Genomic DNA, 27,210 nt, shown 5'->3' with positions numbered 1-27,210 from the left:
TAAAACTGAACCTTAAACAAGAGACAACTTATTTAGGTTCTACCCATGTATAAAACATAAATACCAAAATAATTTACATTTGTTCCACTCACTGGACAGCATGAGGAATGCAGTCTAATAGTTATGTCAAAACATCAACAGAACATGAGTGTTAACAAGGAGTGGTGAAATTGAATGTTGGTAGCTTTTTTGAAAGTTCTATTCATCAACTAAGGGGAGAAATGTGGTAGTGACTAAGTTGTTCATCTGAGGCCCTTGATTTGATTCCAGCTTGGTTTTGACAGAAAAATGTGCAGTTCTGGAAAATCACTTAATCACAATGTGCTTAACATTTAAATGTGTGAGATACTAGAGCAAGAGTTTGTGTAACAAAAGACATAGGCCACTACTTGACGAATACAATCTTGCATCATTTTCCATTACCTTCCATTACAGGCAACACTCTGTTGCTCTCGGGTTAGATCCAGGCTATAGAAATACAAACATGTGCATGCTTTTACATTGTGAACAGGTACCCTGCTTATTATTCTCTGTGGATACCCCTTCCTTTTGAGCTGTTGGTGAGCCCAGCTCATTTTGTGACAGCTAGAAAGACGCGTCCACAATTTTCTTTATCCCGGTTTATTCTTCACACCTCAAGTCTACTTCGAAATGTCAGTAGGGGCACTTTATTATATATATTGAGCGATTCACCCACACAAATCTTCTTGTTCCCTGGAAGCATATTATCATCACGCAGTTCATTGCACTTTTAAATACACTTTTCCAGTAAGCCTTCATTAATTTTATTTCTGACATGCACAGGGCTCGCTTGGTACCAACCATCTTGCCGACATGCGATGCCCACCGGTTTGGTGGACACTCTCTGAGCTCCAGTAGTGCTTGGTGTCTCTGAAAGAAAAAAGATCTGGCTTTAATGTGCTACTGCAGGAAAGAACAGGCACAGGCATATGTCTTTTATATGCGTTAGCGCATTAACCCCAAACCTATTGGCCTTCCAAAGATGTATTCTAATGAGGTTTCGGTTCCCAGTGTGCGAAATGGGAGCCCCACCGACACTGTTTAGTTCTAGCCCCACCCCGAAGTTCAGATCTTGTTGCGCCCCTGGCCTAAAATTCCTTTTGTTGTCTGCCTCAGAGGAAGCAGGCTCTGTTTTGAGTAACTAACAAAAATGAATGTGTCCTTGTGTAACGCAACTGGTGCTCATGTAAAGCGCTCTGATACCCGATACCTTCGATTCAAGTTCGCACTATATAAAACCCTGGAAAAAAACGTAAAAAATGTGCGATTTTTACGTAATACCTCATTTATTTATTAGTGCCACTGGATTACGTTTTGTTTTGCCTGCACCCCCAAGACAGGAATAAACCTCATGCCAGGGTCAAGCAATGTTTGAATAATGTTCAGCATTAATCCCTCAATTTCCCTGGAAGTGCTCATTGTAGTGCTTGAATCGTGCTAAAGTTAGCAGCTTCTTTCTGTTGTTGGCATGCAGTCATCTCTTTGGAGAGTCGAAGTACCCTGCAGGCTTTCTGTGGTTATCATCTAGCGGTACAAAAGGGGGTGGTGATGGACGGAGCATCAGAACCAATCAAACACTCACACCCAGTCAACAGATCTGGGTTTGATCCATCACCGTTCTTTAGCCCACTCTGCCACCCCAGTTCAGACATGGCCATATGCAAATCAGTCTGACCCTGTGCCTCATGGGAACAGTCCAGCCCGAACTGCCAAGCCATGTCTTCCCTGGACCGGAAACAAGCTTCCTAGGACCGGTTTCTGGCATTTCAGCCGTCTTCAGCCAGGCTTGCTTGAATCCAGTGGCAAAGTGAGCAAGGGACTCACGTCTGAGCATACCCTGCCAACTTATGGTGAACAAAGCGGTACAAAAGGGGGTGGTGATGGACGGAGCATCAGAACCAATCAAACACTCACACCCAGTCAACAGATCTGGGTTTGATCCATCACCGTTCTTTAGCCCACTCTGCCACCCCAGTTCAGACATGGCCATATGCAAATCAGTCTGACCCTGTGCCTCATGGGAACAGTCCAGCCCGAACTGCCAAGCCATGTCTTCCCTGGACCGGAAACAAGCTTCCTAGGACCGGTTTCTGGCATTTCAGACGTCTTCAGCCAGGCTTGCTTGAATCCAGTGGCAAAGTGAGCAAGGGACTCACGTCTGAGCATACCCTGCCAACTTATGGCGAACAAAGCGGTACAAAAGGGGGTGGTGATGGACGGAGCATCAGAACCAATCAAACACTCACACCCAGTCAACAGATCTGGGTTTGATCCATCACCGTTCTTTAGCCCACTCTGCCACCCCAGTTCAGACATGGCCATATGCAAATCAGTCTGACCCTGTGCCTCATGGGAACAGTCCAGCCCGAACTGCCAAGCCATGTCTTCCCTGGACCGGAAACAAGCTTCCTAGGACCGGTTTCTGGCATTTCAGCCGTCTTCAGCCAGGCTTGCTTGAATCCAGTGGCAAAGTGAGCAAGGGACTCACGTCTGAGCATACCCTGCCAACTTATGGCGAACAAAGCGGTACAAAAGGGGGTGGTGATGGACGGAGCATCAGAACCAATCAAACACTCACACCCAGTCAACAGATCTGGGTTTGATCCATCACCGTTCTTTAGCCCACTCTGCCACCCCAGTTCAGACATGGCCATATGCAAATCAGTCTGACCCTGTGCCTCATGGGAACAGTCCAGCCCGAACTGCCAAGCCATGTCTTCCCTGGACCGGAAACAAGCTTCCTAGGACCGGTTTCTGGCATTTCAGCCGTCTTCAGCCAGGCTTGCTTGAATCCAGTGGCAAAGTGAGCAAGGGACTCACGTCTGAGCATACCCTGCCAACTTATGGCGAACAAAGCGGTACAAAAGGGGGTGGTGATGGACGGAGCATCAGAACCAATCAAACACTCACACCCAGTCAACAGATCTGGGTTTGATCCATCACCGTTCTTTAGCCCACTCTGCCACCCCAGTTCAGACATGGTCATATGCAAATCAGTCTGACCCTGTGCCTCATGGGAACAGTCCAGCCCGAACTGCCAAGCCATGTCTTCCCTGGACCGGAAACAAGCTTCCTAGGACCGGTTTCTGGCATTTCAGACGTCTTCAGCCAGGCTTGCTTGAATCCAGTGGCAAAGTGAGCAAGGGACTCACGTCTGAGCATACCCTGCCAACTTATGGCGAACAAAGCGGTACAAAAGGGGGTGGTGATGGACGGAGCATCAGAACCAATCAAACACTCACACCCAGTCAACAGATCTGGGTTTGATCCATCACCGTTCTTTAGCCCACTCTGCCACCCCAGTTCAGACATGGCCCTATGCAAATCAGTCTGACCCTGTGCCTCATGGGAACAGTCCAGCCCGAACTGCCAAGCCATGTCTTCCCTGGACCGGAAACAAGCTTCCTAGGACCGGTTTCTGGCATTTCAGCCGTCTTCAGCCAGGCTTGCTTGAATCCAGTGGCAAAGTGAGCAAGGGACTCACGTCTGAGCATACCCTGCCAACTTATGGCGAACAAAGCGGTACAAAAGGGGGTGGTGATGGACGGAGCATCAGAACCAATCAAACACTCACACCCAGTCAACAGATCTGGGTTTGATCCATCACCGTTCTTTAGCCCACTCTGCCACCCCAGTTCAGACATGGCCATATGCAAATCAGTCTGACCCTGTGCCTCATGGGAACAGTCCAGCCCGAACTGCCAAGCCATGTCTTCCCTGGACCGGAAACAAGCTTCCTAGGACCGGTTTCTGGCATTTCAGCCGTCTTTAGCCAGGCTTGCTTGAATCCAGTGGCAAAGTAAGCAAGGGACTCACGTCTGAGCATACCCTGCCAACTTATGGCGAACAAAGCGGTACAAAAGGGGGTGGTGATGGACGGAGCATCAGAACCAATCAAACACTCACACCCAGTCAACAGATCTGGGTTTGATCCATCACCGTTCTTTAGCCCACTCTGCCACCCCAGTTCAGACATGGCCATATGCAAATCAGTCTGACCCTGTGCCTCATGGGAACAGTCCAGCCCGAACTGCCAAGCCATGTCTTCCCTGGACCGGAAACAAGCTTCCTAGGACCGGTTTCTGGCATTTCAGCCGTCTTCAGCCAGGCTTGCTTGAATCCAGTGGCAAAGTGAGCAAGGGACTCACGTCTGAGCATACCCTGCCAACTTATGGCGAACAAAGCGGTACAAAAGGGGGTGGTGATGGACGGAGCATCAGAACCAATCAAACACTCACACCCAGTCAACAGATCTGGGTTTGATCCATCACCGTTCTTTAGCCCACTCTGCCACCCCAGTTCAGACATGGCCATATGCAAATCAGTCTGACCCTGTGCCTCATGGGAACAGTCCAGCCCGAACTGCCAAGCCATGTCTTCCCTGGACCGGAAACAAGCTTCCTAGGACCGGTTTCTGGCATTTCAGACGTCTTCAGCCAGGCTTGCTTGAATCCAGTGGCAAAGTGAGCAAGGGACTCACGTCTGAGCATACCCTGCCAACTTATGGCGAACAAAGCGGTACAAAAGGGGGTGGTGATGGACGGAGCATCAGAACCAATCAAACACTCACACCCAGTCAACAGATCTGGGTTTGATCCATCACCGTTCTTTAGCCCACTCTGCCACCCCAGTTCAGACATGGCCCTATGCAAATCAGTCTGACCCTGTGCCTCATGGGAACAGTCCAGCCCGAACTGCCAAGCCATGTCTTCCCTGGACCGGAAACAAGCTTCCTAGGACCGGTTTCTGGCATTTCAGCCGTCTTCAGCCAGGCTTGCTTGAATCCAGTGGCAAAGTGAGCAAGGGACTCACGTCTGAGCATACCCTGCCAACTTATGGCGAACAAAGCGGTACAAAAGGGGGTGGTGATGGACGGAGCATCAGAACCAATCAAACACTCACACCCAGTCAACAGATCTGGGTTTGATCCATCACCGTTCTTTAGCCCACTCTGCCACCCCAGTTCAGACATGGCCATATGCAAATCAGTCTGAACCTGTGCCTCATGGGAACAGTCCAGCCCGAACTGCCAAGCCATGTCTTCCCTGGACCGGAAACAAGCTTCCTAGGACCGGTTTCTGGCATTTCAGCCGTCTTTAGCCAGGCTTGCTTGAATCCAGTGGCAAAGTGAGCAAGGGACTCACGTCTGAGCATACCCTGCCAACTTATGGCGAACAAAGCGGTACAAAAGGGGGTGGTGATGGACGGAGCATCAGAACCAATCAAACACTCACACCCAGTCAACAGATCTGGGTTTGATCCATCACCGTTCTTTAGCCCACTCTGCCACCCCAGTTCAGACATGGCCATATGCAAATCAGTCTGACCCTGTGCCTCATGGGAACAGTCCAGCCCGAACTGCCAAGCCATGTCTTCCCTGGACCGGAAACAAGCTTCCTAGGACCGGTTTCTGGCATTTCAGCCGTCTTCAGCCAGGCTTGCTTGAATCCAGTGGCAAAGTGAGCAAGGGACTCACGTCTGAGCATACCCTGCCAACTTATGGCGAACAAAGCGGTACAAAAGGGGGTGGTGATGGACGGAGCATCAGAACCAATCAAACACTCACACCCAGTCAACAGATCTGGGTTTGATCCATCACCGTTCTTCAGCCCACTCTGCCACCCCAGTTCAGACATGGCCATATGCAAATCAGTCTGACCCTGTGCCTCATGGGAACAGTCCAGCCCGAACTGCCAAGCCATGTCTTCCCTGGACCGGAAACAAGCTTCCTAGGACCGGTTTCTGGCATTTCAGACGTCTTCAGCCAGGCTTGCTTGAATCCAGTGGCAAAGTGAGCAAGGGACTCACGTCTGAGCATACCCTGCCAACTTATTATTGTTATCATCTAGCACCAACAATATTGAGGATTATTTCTGCTGCTTTGCTCCAGATTTTGTTCATCTCAGATTGCATCTCCCAGTTTTTTCTCAATGCCTGTCTTTCTGTACCTTGAACAAAGTAGTAGCTGGGGTCAGGAAGTTATGGTTTTATAGCCTTATAGCCATTAAACGTGATTAATCACGAAAAACGTGCAGATAACGTCCTGATAAGTTTATCACTTCCCCTTAGGAATTAATTTGACTTTGAATTCCCATCTCTAGTGTTATGTAAAATATCCTGTGTATCCTCAGTGGTGATTCCCAGCGTGTCCCTGTCCTTGCTGAAGATACCATGGGAATCCCATTATATGGACCTGTATGTCCTCGTGCGTTCCTTAATCCCTGGGTCATTGCCGGACGACTCCTTCAGCTTTGTGTTCATTATTATCTCGTTGAACCTCTGCTACTAGGTAATTGGTACAGTCCAGCGCTCTGGTGCGCCAGGTCTCGTTCACGCTTTATAAAATATCGAAATACATATTCATAGTTCCTCTCGTACGTACTTGGCAACAAGCTTTTAATCGGTTTGGAGTCTCCCATGTAACTGTAATTTCTTTATCTCCTGTAATTCTGGCTGGGACATGATCTCAATGTCAGGCTGACACTAAAATCCTTATGTAGTGGCCGACTGATTAAAAGGGGCCACTTTGTTGAGCATGTGTGTCTTCTTGGATGTAGTCTGTCATCACGTGCAGGGTATTGGATGCAGTAACAAACCTCTTGCTCACTGCAAGGGGCCCTGCTGTCATGGGAGCCAAGTTCATAACATAAATAAGACGAATAAAATAAACTGTACAGTTTATGAAAAATGTACAGCATTTCCCCTTTACTCCAAGCGCCGCGAGGAGCAATGGCTGACGACCCACTGGACACGTAATCTATCTAAATTATTTACAAGTATCGTTTCCTCTTTCCAGACTGCATTTCTTCGAACAGGACTGTGGGCAATTGCCAGTATTTTCACAAATTCTGATCATCGGTGCTTATCGGTGTTTATATGTTTCAGTGCCAAAAAAATATGCTGGAGACGATGTTTTTCCAAAACGAATTCACAGATATTTTTGCTTTAGCAGGAACATCGTTTATATAAATGTACACATTTAATGGGATTGGAGGAATGTGAAGGGCACTTACATTATGCGTCTATCTCAGTACAACAAAAGACTGTGCCCATGGACTTTATTTTATGGGTTGCCAGGGGTCGCAGCTCTGACCCCTGGCTTGCACCATGCGACCCCTGGCCTCAGAGGAGGCAAAATTAGTGCCAGAAACACAGGAGCAGGTCACCCTTATGGGTGTTGGTTGGTGCTCCATTCTCATTGTTTCCGGCCAATTTTGTATTACACTAATAGTGAATAATATTGTATTTTTCACTATTAGTGTATTGAAATGGAGTACAGTTAGCTGAAATTGGACCTTTTTCTTGCGGCCGAGGAAGGTAACAAAATGCTTTAAAATGTGTGCGGTGTGCTGTGTGCTTGCTTGCAGAGTGTCTGACTCACTCCCCTGGATTGGAGTGGGCAAGCCCAGGTTCAGCATACTGGACATGGATCTTCTGTCTCAGTCAGTGATCTCAACATCTTATGCACTATCCTGGAGTGGGCAATCTCATGGACCCAATCAGTAGTACTCTGCTGACTCTAAATTCAGCAGGACAGTGGAGAAGACGTCTGTCGATCACAGGCAAACAGTGGATTAAAATGCATGGGCTGTCCTTCAAATAGCTGTTCTGCTCCCTACTATAACCTTTAGACAACTTGGGACAAATGCTAAGAGCAAGGATGGTTGGGCACAATGTTGGTACCGCTGTCTGCTACATCCTAGAAGGTGGTTTCACATTCTCCGCTGTCACTCCAATACTCTTCGAATTAATGCTGGCGTTGCTCAACAACTGCTACTTCCAGTCTGTTCTCAGCAAGTAGTCCTACAAATTATGACTCAACAAACATGTTAAACCTGTTTTGCCGCACAACCAGGAATGCCACTCTCGAGCCCCTTAGTAGAAAGGCGCAATACTACAAACCTCAGCTAATTTCTCTTACCCTTCTCCCAAGCTAGCTGATTCTACTTTGCCAAGCACGGCAAGAGCCTCTATGGCCTGATGCCCCACCTGAACGATGGTGACAGATTGGATCCTTGCCAAAGGCTGATGACTTTGCTGGGTGTTTCTGTTATGTGACCACCTTCTCTCTTCAGCAACAGACTGGAGGTGTGTAGCCTCTCTCACTTCTATATGTTAAATGCATCGCGTCGCCATGCCACACCTCCTGCCACTTCCACTGAGAAGTCATTCAGCAGAATCCAACTTTCAGCTGTGCCATGTGGGTGGGAAACAGTTGAAGAGGGAAGCCATCTTGGAATAAGCTCCTCATCAAAAGGAGGCAGCCATTACACCCACCATGCTGCGGTTGCTTTTAATTGTGCCGTGAAATCCACTCCTGGCAGCATCTTCCATGACCCTGCCTCTGACCGCCCCAAGGACAGGGAGCACATGGGGGCCTTCTTGGATGTGTCAGTGACAGCGGAGGGGGGGGGGGGGGGAGTTGGTTTCTACTTTAAACTGAAAATGCAGACTTCTGTTTGAACAGGTTATAATCGCACATTTTCAGTTCTAACCACAACCAGAACGCTTGATTACAAAACATTCCTATCATCCTTCAGGTGGCAGTTACAATCTGGTCTGTTTATTCATATCGCATTTATATCTGCACGAAATACCTATAATCCAATTGAGATTGGTGACACATTTCTCTAAAAGTGGATTCCGTTACGTTTTGCCCATAAACCGTTTGCCAAAAGACATTTTCTACTGGAGCAATATCTGAGAGAATCCCCTAAATGTTTCTGAGAACCCCCTTGCCAGGGGGAATATCGAAGAAATATCGACATGCTAATAACATCAGATTTTAAGAGCTATTGTTCTCTAGAGAGAACCAGCTCTCTCACACAGGCTGGTGGAATGCCCTGCCCTTTGTCCCTTCTAGCTTATCCTGTTCTCTGATCTATCCACCAGAAAAAAGGGTTCTTTCACAGGATGGGGCAGCTGGAGCCAGCTGAGAATTGTTAGGAAGTGGGTTCCATAAACTGGACAGACTTAAACAAACAACATTTATCAGATTCTGGACAGCAAGACTGCTGGCAAAAGGGGAGCATGTCAGGCAATTTGAAGAAGATCACGGTGTGCCTGCAGAAGACGGAGGCAGTGGACTATCCCTGGGTTATCAATACAGAACAGAGTTGGGCGTATTACAGAGTTGTTGTTCTGGGACAAGAGTGGAGTGGAAAAAACAGTCTTGTGGTAGTGGGAAATAACTGTAGTTTGAAAAAAAAGCAAGACGTGTCAACTAAACCCAACAAGAGAAAATATAAAACTTCTCTAAAAACCTTTTCTGAGGAGCTGTTGAACAGTGGAACATTTTAGAAGGTATGCTTAAAAGCTGATAAAAATACATTAGACTAAAGTTCTATTTTACTACAGAAAACTGACGGGACAAAATAGTGGGTCTTCTAAGACCACAGTACCTCAGGGCAATACTAATGGTGCATTCTGGAAAGAAAATATTGCTGGAGTTGGTCTATTCACCCCTACACAAAATGGAACTCTTTTTGGCTATTTGGAGTGTAAAGGCCATTCTACACTCCTGAGAGGTATTTAAACCATGTTTGAAATGCAAAGCAGCAATATTGCCACAACTTGACAATGTAAAATACAAAATATAAATTAGAAGTGTTAATGCTTAAAAGTGGATGAAAAGTGGCATTTTGAAATTAGGAGATGTATGGGATGGGGATTATATTAAGTTATATGAACAACTCACCCAAGAATATTCAATGCAGAAAACACAGTTTTTAAAGTATTTACAATTAAGGCATGATCTGGGAACACATGATTGGGCCCAATGTTGCTTCCTGAATGTAATCCTCATGAGCCAAACATCACAAAGGAAATGCTAGGTGAGAAAGGCAAGCCACAAGTGAATAGGTCAGTAGTATTAAACACACTTGACCTGCATGCAGAACTGTGAACCAGGTGGCGGGGCGATGTGGGTGAACGAGAAGACAGAGTAGACAGAAGCCAAAATGGCTCGTCAGTCACAAGCCATCTCGTCCCGACTTTGACTCATACAATTTAAATTCCTTCACAGGACTTACTATCCCAAAAGACTATGGAAGATGAACCGAAACAATGACTCCCAAAAATGGCTGTAGATGTAAAACCGAAATAGGAATGTACGATTGTATGCTTTGGTTGTGCCCAATACTGTAGGTATGCACATACTATACTCGGAAGGGTCACAAACAAGCAGTTATGTACAATTAAACCTGTTCTAGCAGCACAGGCAAGGGTCTGCTGGACAAAACCGATTCAATCTGTGAACAAGGCAGAAAATAACTAACATAAAAATAAGATTCATAATGGAATGTCGACTTTTCCGCTCTTTTTCAAATTCAGAAAAACAATGACGCTATAGTCCACCCACATTTCCTTGATACTAACTTCAAGGCTGAAACTAACAGGTTTGCTCTTGGACACGTCGGATTACTGTCAGTCCATTACTACAATCCGTTCTGTAATACGACCGGCACTCACTGACTGCAGGCAGCTGCAGAACGCGCACTGCCTGAAGGAATTTAATAATTAAAGACACATACACTCGGGTGGTTGCACTGGACCACTCTGCCTCACTTACTTCTCAATTTCAATTGCAGCGCCTCTGCTCTGCGAGGCAGACTCAGGCCACGAGCCGCCACGCAATTACAGTTTGCAGCCGGCCTACTCAGTGAGTCCTCTCGCCAGGCCTGTCGGGTGTCCAGTGACAGTCCTGCTGCTGCAACAGTCACTCCTGTACCTCTCTTGGCTATTGAATTTTATGGCATGACACGGAGGCTAAGATTATGCAATCTCCTTTTATTGCCAGCTCACACAGCAGCAACAATTAGTGAGAACTTAGAACTTTCAAAACATTCTGAACATCTATATAGACTAGTAACAAGCAGTCATCTTCCTTCTTTTATTGCTGCTGCTCACAAGATAAGTAACCTTCCTTACTCCTCCATACTCTTGTTACTGAGACCTTAAAGCTATCTATACATAATTATATTGTTGTACTGTCTTCTCCCTGCCTTAACAACTTTAGCCCATATGGCTCACCAATGTAATTTACAATGTTTGCTATTACTAAATGTAATTTTAAATGTTTGCTATCATTTCTACCACTAACTGGATTTCATCTGTACCATCGCGTTTGCTATTTAACGCGTTTATTTAACCTCATTAGTGATTGTTTTCTTTCTTGAAAATTTCACCGATTCCGCTAACCCGATCACCGCATTCAGGCCCGGATTCAAATAACGCCCTGGGGCCTCGCTCTCACTAGCGTGACCTCCCGCGCTCTCACTTCTACCATCGCGTTTACTATTCAACACGTTTATTTAGCCTCATTAGTGATCATTTTCTATCTTGAAAATATCACAGATTCCGCTAACCCGATCACCGCATTCAGGCCCGGATTCAAATAACACGCTGGGGCCTCGCTCTCAGTAGCGTGACCTTGCGCCCTTTCACTTCACATTTAAGCCTCGAGCCTCACGCGAATCACGTTCGCGTATGCCTACAACTACAAGCCCACAAATAAATTGTTATTTAACTTACCCCATGACGCCTCCGTAAAGCAGAGGAACCCCGGGGGCACCAAACTCCCAATTTGTATCCCGTTGCGGCCGCAGCTTGAAATGTAACCGCACCGGGAGGGATTTCCAGAACAAGGAAGTCAAGCCTCGCCCTCACTAATTAGAGGAAACTGCCTTGCAGGAATTCCAGGTACAGCTCAAACACGTACCTAAACGACAGTTGACAAACCTTCTTCATACACGATCGCAGAACCACCGAGCAAAGGATTTCTTTAATGTCACTGCCCCGCCTGGCCTTTATTTTATATAAATAACTTGCTATCAATCTTTTAACCCTAGCCAACCCTTTAATCAATTATTTTTTTTTTTTTTTTTTTTTTTTAAAAGACCTTTATTTAGCAAAGGAATGATTACACTGCGTCACGCCAACAACCCGGAGGCAGGCCGCGATATCGACAAATGTGTCCAATTAAGGTGTACCATGGCAGGAGTCATAAGTAATGTCTGCATCCTAACATACAGGGAGATACACACCCATGGCTTTGATTAGGAGTACAACGGCGTAACCAGTGAAGAGTGGAAGGTCTTACATTTGTGGGCTTCGTGAACTGGAAACAAATCCTAGGCACACGGTCCCGTCCAGACGCTCCGGCGAGTACTGGGACCGCAGCTCATGGAGAAGGTAATGTATAGATAAATCATCCACTACCACCTTTTCTCCCAACCCCCCCGCAACAATCGGAGGGAAACAGCAAACTTTCGGTGCGGAACAAGTGCAAAAAACCAACAGACATCACAGCACGCTCACGCAGGGGCTCACGTACTAGGGCCCGTCCGTCATGGAGGGACGACCACGAGCAGCATTGGTGGCTGTAGGAGGAGCGCAGGGCAGCAGCCATAGGGCGGGGGGGGGGGGGGGAAGGGACGCAGCAGGACAAGGCAGCAAGACGCCCGGATGGGGAGGGGAGGCAACACGACAAATCCAACAGGCATGCAGCAGGCTCGGGATCCGGCAAGAGCAACACACTCCACAGCCCCCAGGCACACCCACCAAGCATGCATCCATCCACCCATCACAGTGCGGATAGGGCCCACAGGCTTACCCCATGTCATCCGAAACACCCGTCCCAGGGGAGTCCACAGAGGCAGCCGAACCCGCCCGCTCTCTTGTCCACTGCAGGAAGGGTTCCCAGATGTCATTGGGCCTAGATGCAGTGGGCATCGTCTCCCAGTAGGTCGTGAGCTGCGTCTGACCGTATGTAACGTCTCGAACCCATGCGGCGAACGTAGGCAAGGCTCCACGGCCCCAGTGTATCGCCACCTGACGTTTAGCGTAAAGTAGCAGCATCGCGGGCAGTTTCCTGTCAGCGGGTTCAGTGTCTTTAACGTATCCCAGGAGCCCCAAAAGCGGAGCGGGCTCATCTGTCCTGTGTAAAATGCGGTTGACGGCCTCAAAGATGCTCGACCAGTACTCAACTAGCTTAGGGCAGCTCCACGCCACATGAATGAAGGACGCGTCAGCTCCACCACACTTCCAACAGGAAGCGTCAGTGCGGATCCCCATGCGATGCAGCAGCACTGGTGTGCGGTAGTACCGGTGCAAGAATTTAAAATGGACCAGTCGAAGTCTATAGTTCGGTGACAGCGCTGTGAGTTGCTTACAGCAATATTCCCACATAACATCTGACAGGGTACCGTCCAGATCTGTGGCCCAAGCTTGTTTGGCCCCAGGCACGGTGAGCGGTGCCTGCTCCTGCATGCAGTTGTACAGTCTAGATACCAGCTTCGCGGGGGAGGGTCGTGACAGCAAGTTTTGAAGGGCATCCAGTTGTGGGGGTTCCTCGGGGAATTGAGGCCACATCTTTTTGCAGGACTCCCGGAGAGAGTGATACAGAAGCGCGTCCGAGAACGAGGTAGGCCGGCCGTCCAAACGGACACCCAACTCACCAAACGTCCCATCAGGGTAGATGTCAGCGAAAGTGACCACCCGTCTCCCCTGGAGCGTGAGGTTATCTCCCCTAGCGCTAAGGCAAGGCAGCATCGGATTGCTTCGCAGCGGTATGGCCGGCGCATAGAGCAAGGGAAGGCCCGCCCTCCGGCGTAGCTCTTTCCATGACCAGCGGATCATCTCAACGGTGTCCACCTCCTTCGAGGGGCGGGAAACCCTGCCATACAACGCCACCCGGAGTGGCAGCGGGGCAACCGCGGCCAATTCCACCGCCACGTGCGGCTGGTAGGGGGTGGGGAATGCCCAGAAGTGTAGAAATTGAGCCTGAGCGCACAGCGAGTAAAGCTTAAGGTCAGGCGCTCCAAGGCCCCCCTGTCGCAGCGGGAGTGTGAGCAAAGCCCAAGAGGTCCGCGCCTGCCGCCCAGCCCACACCAGAGATACAAGTAGGGAGCGGACTCGTGCATGGAAGCATGCAGTCATGGGCAACGGGAGATTAACGAACAGATAAAGGAATTTCGGGAGAACTACCATCTTTGCCAGTGCCACCCTCGCCACCAGGGACAGGGGAAGTTTGTTCCAAACCTCCACCCTCCGCTCCAGCCAGTCGACCGCTCTGCCGAAGTTAAGAGACCATAGTTCCTGCGTGTCCCGACTAATCCAAATACCCAAGTATTTGACCGCGTCAATCTCCCAACGTAGGGGGTAGTCCGAAGGAGGTTGAGCTGTCTCGTCAGTGAGAGGGAATGCAACGGACTTGGACCAGTTTATAGACACGCCCGCCAGACCCTCGAAACGTACAAATTCTCGGAGCAGGGGATTCAAATTCTCTGCGGGGTTGGAGACATACAGAGTAACGTCATCTGCATAAAGTGAGATCAGCAGACTGCGAGCGCTGAAGCCTATCCCCCTCGCCGTGTGGTGTTGGCGTATTCTGGCCGCCAGTGGTTCCATCGCGATAGCGAAGAGGAGGGGCGACAGTGGGCACCCCTGTCTAGTCCCCCTGGAGATGGGAAAGGGCTCGGACACCAGGCCATTCACACGCACCCGAGCACGAGGTCTGTCATATAGCAATTGGATGAGATTAATAAAGTTACGACTGAAGCCCATCCTGCCCAAGACACGAAACAGGTACGGCCACTCTAACGAATCAAAGGCCTTAGTCGCGTCTAAAAACACGACCGCGGCCTGGACGGAGGGGTGGAGATAATGTAGGATGGAGAAAAGTGTTCTGAGGTTGTGCGAGGTGGCACGGCCAGGGATAAATCCCGACTGGTCCGGGAGAGCAATGATCGGCAGTAGCGGCTGTAGTTTGTCCGCAATGACCTTGGCAAAGATTTTGGCGTCAACATTTATGAGAGAAAGGGGACGATAGGAGTCCAGGTACAGTTCGTCTTTGTCGGGTTTTAATAGAGTGACAATGAGTGCCTCGCGCATGGAGTCTGGGAGGGCATTCAGCTCTAGCGCCTCCACGAATACAGAGTGCAATTTCGGAGCTAGTTCTTCTGCGTATGTCTTGTAAAACATTGTGGTGAGGCCATCTGGGCCGGGAGCCTTATTAGCCGGCATGCTTTTGATGACCTGAGCTATGTCCTGAGCCGAGACAGGCAGGTCCATGTATTGCCTATGGTTGTCATTGAACCAGACAAGGGCTATAGAGTCAAGAAAATCGTCCAGGGAAGTCGGGGCAGCAGAGTGTTTGGACGTGTATAGAGAAGCATAAAAGTCAGCAAAGGCCTTCAGCACCGCCTCCTGGCCCGTGACCTGCGTCCCCTCACTGGACATGATAGTGTGGATATAGTGCGCCTGAGCCTGGGGAGCAATCAGCCTAGCCAGTGTTCTGCTCGGTCTATCACCCTCCCCGTATCTGCGGGCTTCAGCCTGTTTCCCTAAGAACCTCACCTCTCTCTGCGCCTCCTCGTTGAATTCCAACAGTTTTGCTTTAAGACTACCTGCTGTAGCCAACGTCGGGTCCCGGCAGAAGGCCGAGTCCAGCTCCTTGAGTTCTTGCTCTAACTTAGCCAGTGTCCGACGTATGGAGTGTAGCACCCCCGCCCGCCGAGCTATACATTGGCCCCGTATTACCGCCTTAAAGGCGTCCCACACCACGGCCTCAGAGGAGGCTGAACCCTCGTTGTCCTCAAAGTACTTAACAATGTCATCCCTAATTTCTTCCGTGAACACCTGATCCGTAAGAGCGTGGGGCGGCAGTCGCCACGAAAACGCCCTAGGGGCCACGTTGGGTATACGTAGCTCTAGCATGCAGGGGGCGTGGTCCGAGAGCGACCTAGCCTGAATCTCCACCTCCCCCACCCATGTAGCCACCTCAGGGGACAGCAGCCAAAAGTCTAGGCGGGACCAAGCGTCGTGATGGCACGTGATACAGGTCCCCATTCTCTCCCCAGGGTGTCGGAGTCTCCACACATCAGTCAGTCTCCCCTCCTCCAGCACATCCAGCAACGCCTGTCTCGCCTTCGCATGTGTAGGTCTACTCGCGCCCCTTCTGTCCAATTCGTCATCCAACACCACGTTGAAGTCTCCCCCCACCACTATCAGGTTACAATCAAGCAACACAATTTGCGCCCAGACATTGCGGAAAAATTCAGGGTCATCCACATTGGGGCCATAGACAGCGGCCAGGACCAGCGGCCTACCCTGCAATGAGCCATGCACCAGTACATAACGACCCTCCTTATCCAGTACACAATGATGTTCTCTCCAATCCAGCCCCTTCCGTACGAGGACAGCCACCCCCCGGGCATAGTTTGAGTATATAGCTGAATATACATGCGACCACCTGTGGTGTTTCAGCCTGGGCGATGGGGTAGAGTTAATGTGAGTTTCCTGTAACAAGCAAATGTCTACATTGTGTCTAGTCAACATAGTATGCATCAATCTGGCTTTTTTATAGTCCCCAAGGCCACGAATGTTCCAAGTCCACAGTTTAACTCCCCTCATGTTTGCGGCACATCCAGGGTGACCAGACCGCCTCTCCGCCCCCCCACACCACACCATCAGGCCCAGACCGCCGCTCACCCCCGCGCAGCACAGTCATGAGATGATAAATTTCAATGCATCGCACCAGCACCGGTAAACAAACAAACAACAGTCCCTCCCAACCCCCACCCACGCCAACCCCCCAAACAGGTTGCGCTAGAATCCCATACGTGCTCTGAATCGCACTTGAGTCAACCGAGAACAAAAACAACAGGAGATTCCCCATGGGGCGAGGCGCTCCCAGCTGACACCCCTGAATACACAGGGTGGCCGCACACTAAAGGTTCTACGCGACACCCGAGGGGCGCCCAGCGGCATGGAACACACAGCACCGGAGTAGTATGCCGTCCAGTGCGCCCCAGACCTGTGACACAATCAGCAACCAAGACCCTCCCGAAATGAGCGGGCCAGCTCCAACAGGTCTAGTAGCGTCCCCAGTGCACATCCAGAGGGGACCAAACAGGCCAGCAAATGTCAACTTTAGTGGAAGGGGCCAACCCAGATTACTTCACCCTTGGTACCTCAATCATTGTCGCTTGTGCGGGCCGCGTCCTCCTCCAGCCTCGGCGATTTGCGTCTGGTACCAGGGCCACCGATGTGTTTAGCGAACTTTAGGGCCTCCTTGGCGTCAGTGAAGAAGTGAGCAGTTCGTTCATGGAAGATTTTCAATTTTGCTGGGTATAACAAGGAGTATTGGACTCCGGCCTGCATCAGGAGCTTCTTCGCAGGTATAAACTCCTTTCTGGCTGCCTGGACTAGGGGGGTGAAATCAGGGTAAAATGAGATATGATTCCCTTTATGGATGATCTTGCCTTTTTCCCGGGCCAACTGCAGGATGCGGTCCCTGTCCTGGAAGTTGAGTAGCTTGACTAATATAGGGCGTGGGGTGGCGCCTGGTGGCGGTCTCTTGCCCAGTGTCCTGTGCGCCCTCTCCACCGTGAATACCTGGGACAGGTCCGGGTCGAACAGCTCGTGCAACAGATCAGACACAAAGACCTCCATCTTTCCGGTGTTGTCCGTCTCCGGAATGCCCGTGATTCGGACGTTGGACCTCCGGGAACGCGCTTCCAGATCGTCCGCCTTTGCTCGCATGGCCTCCAGTTCGCGCTCAATATTTGTGATGTGGTGTTTCGCCTGCTGCTGAAACTCGGCACATTCGGTATGCTTGTTTTCTAGGCAGTCGAGCCTCGTTTCGTGCACGTCCACTTTGGACTTTACCGCCTCTAGTTGTACAGCCATGGCATCCAGCTTTGCGTCGATGCTCTGCAAGCTTGATCTGACCTCCATCATTAAAGCGCCAAAATCGACTTCGGCTGCGGGGCTCTTGGGAGGTGACGACGCGGCCCCCGTGTCCACCGCCTGCTGCTTGGCCCTCTGTTTGTGGTCAAAGGACAATTTGGGCTGTTTTGCGTCCCTCGTGCCCCCCATCGCTGACCCGTGCAGGGCGCGAAGCGCAGCCCGCGGCAGGAAGCGCTCACCGGCGCGCCGCGCAGGCCCCCAGGATTGACTGGCACAGTGCGAGGCGTTACAAGAGGGAACAAGGGGGCAGAAGCCCCAAATCCGGTGGGCTGCCCAGTGTCCGACGGCGACCCCTCCAAGTGTTCCCCACGATCTCCAAGTTGAGGACAAAGCGCGTGGGAGGCTCCGGCAGGAGGAGGCCGAGGCCGTCAGCACGTTATTTTATGTCCGGGAGCGGAGCTCCTGGTGCCAGGGCGCGATCGACACCTGTACACCCAGCGGTGATCCGCCGGGGCTCCAGGGCACATCAAGCAAGGGGCATTTACAGCGTGGGCTATATAGCGTAGCGGGTCCGCAGTTTCTTCTCGATCGACCCAGTCGCACTGCAAAATGGCGGCGTCGCTCCTCGGCTGCAGCCCCGACCTTCCCCCGATCCGTTACCTCTGATGGATGTCCGCTCCGCTCCTTCCCTCCGTGCACATTTAGCACCACGTAGTGGCCGCCGGCAGCTTCCAGCCCCGCAGCAAGGGCGCCAGAGTGGCCTCCTCTCCGACGATCTCCGTGGGCCTGGGAATCCCCGGGGTCCGGTCAAGCGCCACAGCCGCCTCGGGCTCCGCAGCAGCAGGCGGGCTCCAGCAGGCGGGCCGGCGTCAATCTCGGTCGCCAGGTCTCAGCGCGCAGCCGTTCGCGAGCGGCCAGGATTTAATCGGTCGTGCCTCCCGGCTGCCGCGTCAGTTTCACACGGAATCCGGGCCCCTCAGCAGCGTCGCGCAGGATTATTAAGGATTTATTCGTGTGCAGCCGGCGGAGCTCACTCAGAGAGCGGCCATCTCGCTGCTCGGTTAGCCACGCCCCCACCCTTTAATCAATTATTAATAAAAAAAAAGAGGGAATGTCTGAACAGGAGCTAGACCCATTAGTTCAGAATAGACTAGAAGATCTTGTAAATAGGGCTCTAGGTAGACTGATGGGGTCGCTAGATGACACCATCAGTAAAAAAATAGAAAGCCTCTCTAATCAACCTACTGACAATCCCGGTTGCTCTACTTGGCAAGAAAAATCTCAGAATAAAAGACCATCGGGTGAGTACCCCCTTAAGAAATCAAAGAAATCAAAAGGGACCACAGAGGGTGTACCGGATGACGCCGGTGATAGACTCAGTGTGCTCGACACTGCGGATGGGCATGACGGCCCGGTTGTCCCTATAGATACTGACTCTGATGATGATGATCAAAATTATGAGCCAGAACTTGATCTCTCTTACTCTTCAGAGTTTAACTCTGATTATGATGATATACCCACTTCAAAAAAAGGGACATGTGATGAGGCATCTTCGGCCTCTGGGTCTAAGATTCTTGACCCGTTTGGGGATAATATGTTCGACCCATTAATGATAAGACATCCCCTCTCACCCGAATGGACCCCCTCACAACATGTGGCCAAGTATATCACCTTCTGGCTAAGAAGGGAGATACCTAAAGAGGTTAGATCGCGTTTACGATCAGAGTGCCCTCGCCCATCCCTACCAGATATGATAGCTATGATTCCCGAACGCAACCCCAAAGTGGTGTCTTTCATTAATAAGGGCGGAAAAGACCCTAGAAGAGGCTTAGACAGAGGGCTAAAGTCATGTCAAGACAGACTCCTCGACATAATCGGCCCACTCACTAATATCTTCGAGATGGCTGAATCTGCCTACCTAAGCGACGCCAAAGTTGACCCCACGGAATTACGGGAATGGACACAGAGAGCTATCTGCCTTCTTGGGAATGCCAATACGGCTATATCAAACAAAAGGAGAAAAAGCATCCTTTTAAAACTGGACCCCAAGCTCATAGAGCTCGCAAATAAAGCAGGAGGAGCCTCCTCTCAAGGCCAACTTTTCGGGGATGATTTCATCAGAGAAATGGCCAAATATGTTGGAATTTTTAGCTCAATGCAGAATTCGCAAAAAGAAATAAGAAAAGTCTTCAATGATAGAATTTTTGGAAGGGCCGGGCGAACAAGGGGTCGGTTCCCCGGCCGCGGATCAACTTCCTACAGACCCTATATGGCACGAGGCAATAGGTCCTTCCAAACCTATAACCATTCAAACTTTTATCCACAAAGACAGAGAGGAGGTTGCTTCAGAAATAACAGAGGTGATAGAAGACAAAGAGGATTCTCTTCAGGTAGGTCACTCCAAAGACCCTTTACCTTCCTGTATAAAGGTGGGAGGGAGATTAGCCCAGTTCTCTGGAAACTGGAATTTAGTGACACAAGACCCTTGGGTACTACAAACGGTCAAGGGATACCGAATAGAGTTCACACATACTCCCTTCCAGATCAAAATCCCAAGAGAAATCGTGTTCTCTCAAGAACATTCAAAACTGGTAACAAAGGAGGTTCAAGACCTTCTGACCAAAGGTGCCATCAGGGAGACAACTCACCCAAAATCTGGCTTCATCAGCAACATATTTTTGGTAGAGAAAAAGAACAAAGAGATGAGGCCTGTAATAAACCTAAAGGAGTTAAATGAATGGGTGGTTTACCGTCACTTCAATATGGAGGGCATATACCTCCTAAGGGACATACTAAGAAAAGGGGATTGGCTAACAAGACTAGATCTCAAGGACGCCTACCTTACCATCCCCATCTGGCCCCGCATCAAAAATACCTTCGCTTTACTTGGCAAAACAAAATGTGGGAATTCTCCAGTCTCCATTTCGGTCTATCTTCAGCACCATGGTGCTTCACAAAGGTACTCAGACCAGTAGTAGCATGGCTCAGGGCAAAGGGTGTAAGATTAATTATATACCTAGACGGCATCCTAATTATGGGTCAATCCAAAGACATTGTATCCCTGCATACTCAGTGGGCAATAGAGATATTAGAAAAATTAGGATTCATCATAAACATAAAAAAATCCTCACTAACTCCAACACAAGACACACAATTCCTGGGATTTGTCATAGACACCCTCCGCACGGCGCTTCGCCTACCCAGAGACAAACTAAAAAAAACTACGAAAGGAAATAAAGAAAGTATTATTAGCAAAGTCTCTTACTTTGAAAGACTTAGAGAAGATCCTGGGTCTCCTATCTTCCACCATCCAAGCCATATTCCCCGGACCTCTCTATTATCGAGCCCTTCAAAGGTTAAAAAAGAGATGCCTTCGAAAAGATCAATCATACTCCCAAACCTTGTCCTTAGATCAGGACTTGAGGGAAGAATTGGAATGGTGGCTTAAGAACATACAAGCTTGGCACGGAAGAGCAATCTTCGGGGAGGAACCCGAATTGGTGATAGACTCAGATGCAAGCCTAGAGGGTTGGGGAGCGAGATGCGGAAAATCTTCAACAGGGAGCGTTGGTCGGAGCAAGAGAGGAACATGCACATCAACTGCTTGGAACTCCTAGCGGGCTCCTTCGCAGTCTGGAGCTTCACTCAAGAAAAGATGAAATGTTGTGTAATGCTTCGCATGGACAACATTTCCGCAGTCTGCTATGTGAGCAAGATGGGAGGTCCACATTCCAAAGACTTAGCGGAACTAGCGAAGGACTTTTGGGGTTACTGTTTAAGCAAAGGAATCTCAGTTGTAGCACAACACATTCCTGGACTGAGCAATGGAGTAGCCAACTGGTTCTCCAGAAATTTCAAGGACTCCAGCAGTTGGAGACTGAAGAGAGAGATATTCCTACACATACATCACATATGGGGCCCTTTCGACATGGATCTCTTTGCAGACAGGCTCAATACTCAGCTGACACAGTTTTTCAGCTGGAAACCAGACCCTCAAGCAGTTGGGGTAGACGCCTTCCTACAGGACTGGAGAGGTCTAAGACCATATGCCTTCCCTCCATTTGTCATGCTTCCCAGGTTCCTCTTACATACACGCAGACTCAGGGAAACAGTAGTCGTGGTAACCCCCCTTTGGAAATCTCAGGCATGGTTCCCCGTTATCCTAGAAATGTCAATTGACTTCCCTTTACTAATTCCCCACTTCAAAACCCTACTCCTGGGACCTCGAGGGGAAATACATCCTCTCATAGAAGAAGGCTGCCTCACTCTGATGGCATGGAAGATTTCCGGAGACAGTGGAAAATCCCTGGCCTTTCGCCAGATGCTTTCAGACTCATATCGGAGTCTTGGGCTTCAGGAACAAGAAAGGCATATAGATTGGCATGGAATAAATGGATTTGCTGGTGTATTCGACGGGATATCAATCCCATTTCAACTGATGTAGTCTACATAATCAATTACCTAACAGAATTATTCGAATCTGGTTTATCCTATAGGACAGTAAATATCTACAGATCCGCCATCTCTGCTGGTCATTCCTTGATAGACGGACTCCCTGTTGGCCAGAATACTTTGACAAGGAAGATTATGAGAAGCATTAGGGTCCTTAAACCTCCGATACCAAAGTACACTTCTCTTTGGGTGGTTAAACTGATCCTTCAAGTTTTAGACAAATGGGGTGATAATCACCTTTTGTCACTTAAAAAACTCTCTTATAAACTCACAACCCTCCTTTGTCTCGTTTCATTTAGACGTACAACTGATGTTAGAGCTTTAGATGTCACCAGTAAAGCTTATCAACCTGAAGGAGTTTGCTTCTATATTAAAAGAAGAACTAAAACACTTTCCTCAACCATTTTCTACCCTTACTTCTCTGCTAATCCTAGACTCTGTGTGGTGGAATGTTTGAAAGAATATGAAAAGAGAACCCTTAACTTGAGGGACGATGTCACACAACTTCTTATATCTCACAAAAGACCTCACAAAGCCGTCTCACCGCTACCTTAGCTAGATAGGTGAAAGATGTAATGTCTGAAGGGGGTGTAGACATATCTGTTTTTGGAGCCTCAAAAGCTTTCACCTTAGGTTTACAAGATATTTTAAGAGCAGCCGATTGGTCTAACGAAAACATGTTTAAAAGCTGCTACTTTAAACCATTGTCTAATGTAATTGATAATGTATTGAATGCACTTTGAACTTGCATAATATTGGCCTCCGTGTCATGCCATAAAATGTAGATTTTCCACAGCCTGCTGAAAAGAAAATCTGGATTTTATTAACGACACGGAGGCTAAGATTATCCCACCACTAATACCCGCCCGGGTAGATTAACGTTTTATTTACTTTCTTTCAGAGTGACGAGATTTGGTCATGGATTCCTTTATCTCCTGCACTTATTCATGAGGAAATTGTCTGGATTAAAGTTATACCATTCGCAACGCAGAATAAAAGAAGGAAGATGGCTGCTTGTTACTAGTCTATATAGATGTTCAGAATGTTTTGAAAGTTCTAAATTCTCACTAATTGTTGCTGCTGTGTGAGCTGGCAATAAAAGGAGATTGCATAATCTTAGCCTCCGTGTCTTTAATAAAATCCAGATTTTCTTTTCAGCAGGCTGTGGAAAATCTACATTTGCCACGGGTGGTGCGGCCAGTGCCCAAATATTTACTGCAGCTCAGACTAGACAGCTGACCCACGCGGCGGCCGGTGGTGCAACCAGGCAGCGCTGCAGCACCATAATTATTTGCTGCAAAGTATCCCAGCAGAGCACTGCACTGAAATGGGTTAGTCTAACGCCTGATGCGTGGTACTTGGCAAGACTGTCAAACTCCAAGGCAAGGGCAGGCGGGTCAAATAACAATAGGTCATTGAACAGTGCACCCGAGCAACTCAAATACTGCATTTCCACCCTCTGGCAAGACGGGAGAGTATAGGGCTTATTTGAATATTTACTCTTGCCCTTAATTAACAGAAGAGAGGTGTAGTAACATGGTTATCTGGATTCTGCCATCGAGTGTTTGGAATGTAGAATGTATTTATGTCATCTGGAATGGGTGTTATTGTTGGTGCTCAGAATGTATTGCTTCACTTAGAGACAGCCCTGTGATAGTGCTGCATGCACCTATGTATTTACCTGCTAACTTGAATAAAAAAGAGAAACTACACTGGTTTCCTGGTGTGGTTACTACGTGGATTTTTGCGATGAGCTGACTACTCTAGGAACCCACGTTTCGTATTCCATTCAAGACATCTCTTCATAACCCGTGTTGGCCCTGATGCCAGGAGGAACTGAAACTACTCTTGTCAAGAATTCCCATGTGAAGCCTCTACTGTTGTGTACATCGTGCAAGGTCTACTGTCGTGTACATTGTGCAAGGAACAGTTGAAATTCGCCTTGGATTCACTGAAAGTTCAATTCAAGTAAGTGTAACGTCGCGCTGGCTACAGCTTACTAACGGTTACTTCCAACGATCTTCTCCTTGACTTTCAAACCCCTCATTGCCTGTACGCGTTTGAATTCCACAGTCTTAGCCTGCGTGCGTCTGCAATTCCACTGTCTCCAAGATAGAGCGCCTTGCACGCAACGCATTCTCTTCAAGACAGAAGACTTCATGTCAAAGCAAACAGAGTAGTAGAAGGACCACTCCACGCGGTGCAGGTGAAGAGGTCACCCGACGTCATTGCGCACTAGAGGGCACACATGGCGGCCATTTTTAAGCAATGTGAGTCGGTTCCTGAAACTCGGAACTCTTCTCACCACCGGATCTGTTCCTCAAGGAAGTTTTAAAGTTAGCGCTTCATACTAAATAAGCATACGGTACTGCTTTCTTTTCTTTTACTTGAGCTCATTACGGGTGCGTGCTGCGCTATGAATGCTTTGCTCATTACAGAACTTGTTAGAAAGACATTTGTTCTTCAGCCTGTTGCATTCTACTGGCCTTTTGCACTGCTCACATTAAGTTCCTGTTTTCTGCGTATTGTGACTTCACCCATTTTACTACTTTTGGGAAGTTTCGTGCATATTTTCTTTCTGCAACTTTCAGCCTCACTTTCAAGTCATGTCTACAAGTGAAACCAGCACAGCTGTGGGTGACTTCAATGCTTCTTCAATGCACATTAATTCCCCGAAGGAGTTTTTACCTATACCTGGAGAACCCTTGGTTTCTTGGAATTACTGGAAATAATATTTTCTTAATTACATTGCTAACCTGGAAGATATCAGTGGAAATTTTTCTCCAGAAAGGAAAAAAAGGATTCTTATGTATTGTTTAGGTCCCGAATGTTTGCGTATTTACAATGAGTTACAAAAACATGAAAGAGTGGGGGGTGATATTGATGTATTTAAAAGCAGCAATGTTGGATCTTGATGATCACTTTTCTCCTCCTGTTTGCATCGCTGTCACTAGACACGCTTTCTTTGAGAGAATACAAGAAAAGCATGAAAATATTGAAGAGTATGTTTCAGCTTTGAAAAAATCAGCGAGTAAGTGTAGATTTGCGCAATTGCATGATGAGTTCATTCGTGACCAGGTGGTTATGTACATGAAGAATAAGACCATGCAAGATAGATTATGGGTGGAAGGTGAGGGTTGGCTTAAAGATGTTGTTGTGATTGTAAAAAAGGCTGAGCTTTCTGAGCGTTGTGAAACAGCTACTCTTTCTCATGATAAGGAGGACTCGGAAGTTGTGGGAAAAATTTCTGATAATAAGTCAGGGCACAAGATGAACCGTGACTACAAAGTTGAGAAAAAGAAAGGAGAACATTTTGAGCCTAAAAGAATTGGAAACTTGGTATGTTACAGATGTGGTAGTTTATCACACTCAGCTAGATATGAGAAATGTCCTGCAAAGTGCTTAAAATGTGGCATCATTAGGCACTTTGCCAGAGTTTGCAAAAGAAAATCTAAAAACAAATCTCAAGGAAAAGTTGCTTGTGTACGAGAGGGGGAGGAGGAGAAAAGTTATTCAAGCTCATGTGAGGAGGACGTACAAACCAAATACATTCAAAAGAAGAAAGTGGGGGGGAGGAGCCTAGCGCTTGACCAAGATGGCCGCGTGAGCTCAGAGCTCCCGAGACCCTCGCGCCCTCCGTCGACTATCCTGTCTTTAATCCTGTCGGTATGCATGGCATCGTGTGGATGACCTGTCAGGGAGGCGATTGATGCTACCCGCGGTCGGATCGCCCACCGGGAACCAGACTTATGCCTGGCGGAAGATTGCGGCCTATCTCCCGGGGATGCCAGGGGCTAGAGTTGGCAGGATGCCCGACTCCTAGTTGAACAACAACGGCCAGGCGAGGTGTGAACTGTCGGACGGAGGTCCCCGTCCTTTCACTTTCGCTTTCTCTCCCTTTGTCAGCCCTGCCCCTGGAGAGCTCTTGGTGGCTTTATTACCCTATGGACGCTCTGCAGGCTACTCTGGCGGCCCGCTGCAGCACTGATCACTCCTGACTCCTTTCGTTGAGAGGGACCCGTCTTATCTGAACCGACCTGCCTGGTGTCAACCATGTCGGGCAAAGCAGAGGTGGATCGGCTGAAGGCTAAGTCTACCAGGCGGGGAGCCTATACCCAAGTCAATAGCATGGACCGCTATGCTCTGCAGAAGGGATCACCGAGTGGATCGAGCCAGTCGCTGGATACCCAGAAGGCGGCCTCGCCTTTGGCCCCGGAGCTCTCACTACAGGATGTCATGGGCGCGCTCGAAGGGATGCAGACTTCGATTGGGAGACAGTTTGATGCCCTGGCGCATAAGGTGGACGCCATCTTGGTGGATGTCAACCTGATCCGTGCGGACTTGGGCAAAACGAATGAACGGGTTAAGAACCTGGACCTCAAGACCACGGGCCTCACCGATGATGTCACGGAACTGCAGACCGAGGTTCGTAAGCTGAGGACCGAGAGTGATCTCGCCGCCCGCCGGCTGGAGGACTTTGAGAGCCGGGCCAGGCGCAACAACGTGCGCGTCATCGGGGTCCCGGAGTCCTCGGATGAGGCTTCGGTTGACCTGCTTGTCGAGGACTTGGTGCTTAATCATCTGCAGCCTAAGGGTCTTGGAAAGTTCTTTGCGGTTGAAAGGGCCCATAGAGTGCCGGGTGGGAGGCCCAAGGCGGGTGCCCCGCCGAGGCCGATCGTCGCCCGGCTCTTTCATTTTCGAGATCGGGACGCTATCCTGCAAGCATCGAGGGTGACGGGCCCGGTCCCCTTCCAGAACGCGTCGGTGAATTTCTATCCGGACTTCACCCAGCAGGTGCAGAGGCAGAGACAGGGCTTTCTGGGGGTAAAGAGGCGGCTCCGGGAGAGGGATCTGAAGTATGCCATGCTCTTCCCTGCCAGATTACGTGTGGTGCACGAAGATCGGACATTCTTCTTTGACTCTCCTGTTATGGCCGATGAATGGCTGGACGCTTTGCCCCGACGACGGACGGGGGCGGACACTGCCGAGGATGGAGACAGTGGCCGGGATGGGCAGGGCTGATTTTTCGGAGCCGGTCTGACTCGA

Source organism: Triturus cristatus, chromosome 7 (assembly GCF_964204655.1).
Source record: "Triturus cristatus chromosome 7, aTriCri1.1, whole genome shotgun sequence".
Lineage (NCBI taxonomy): Eukaryota > Metazoa > Chordata > Amphibia > Caudata > Salamandridae > Triturus > Triturus cristatus.
Note: the sequence above shows the minus strand (reverse complement) of the source record.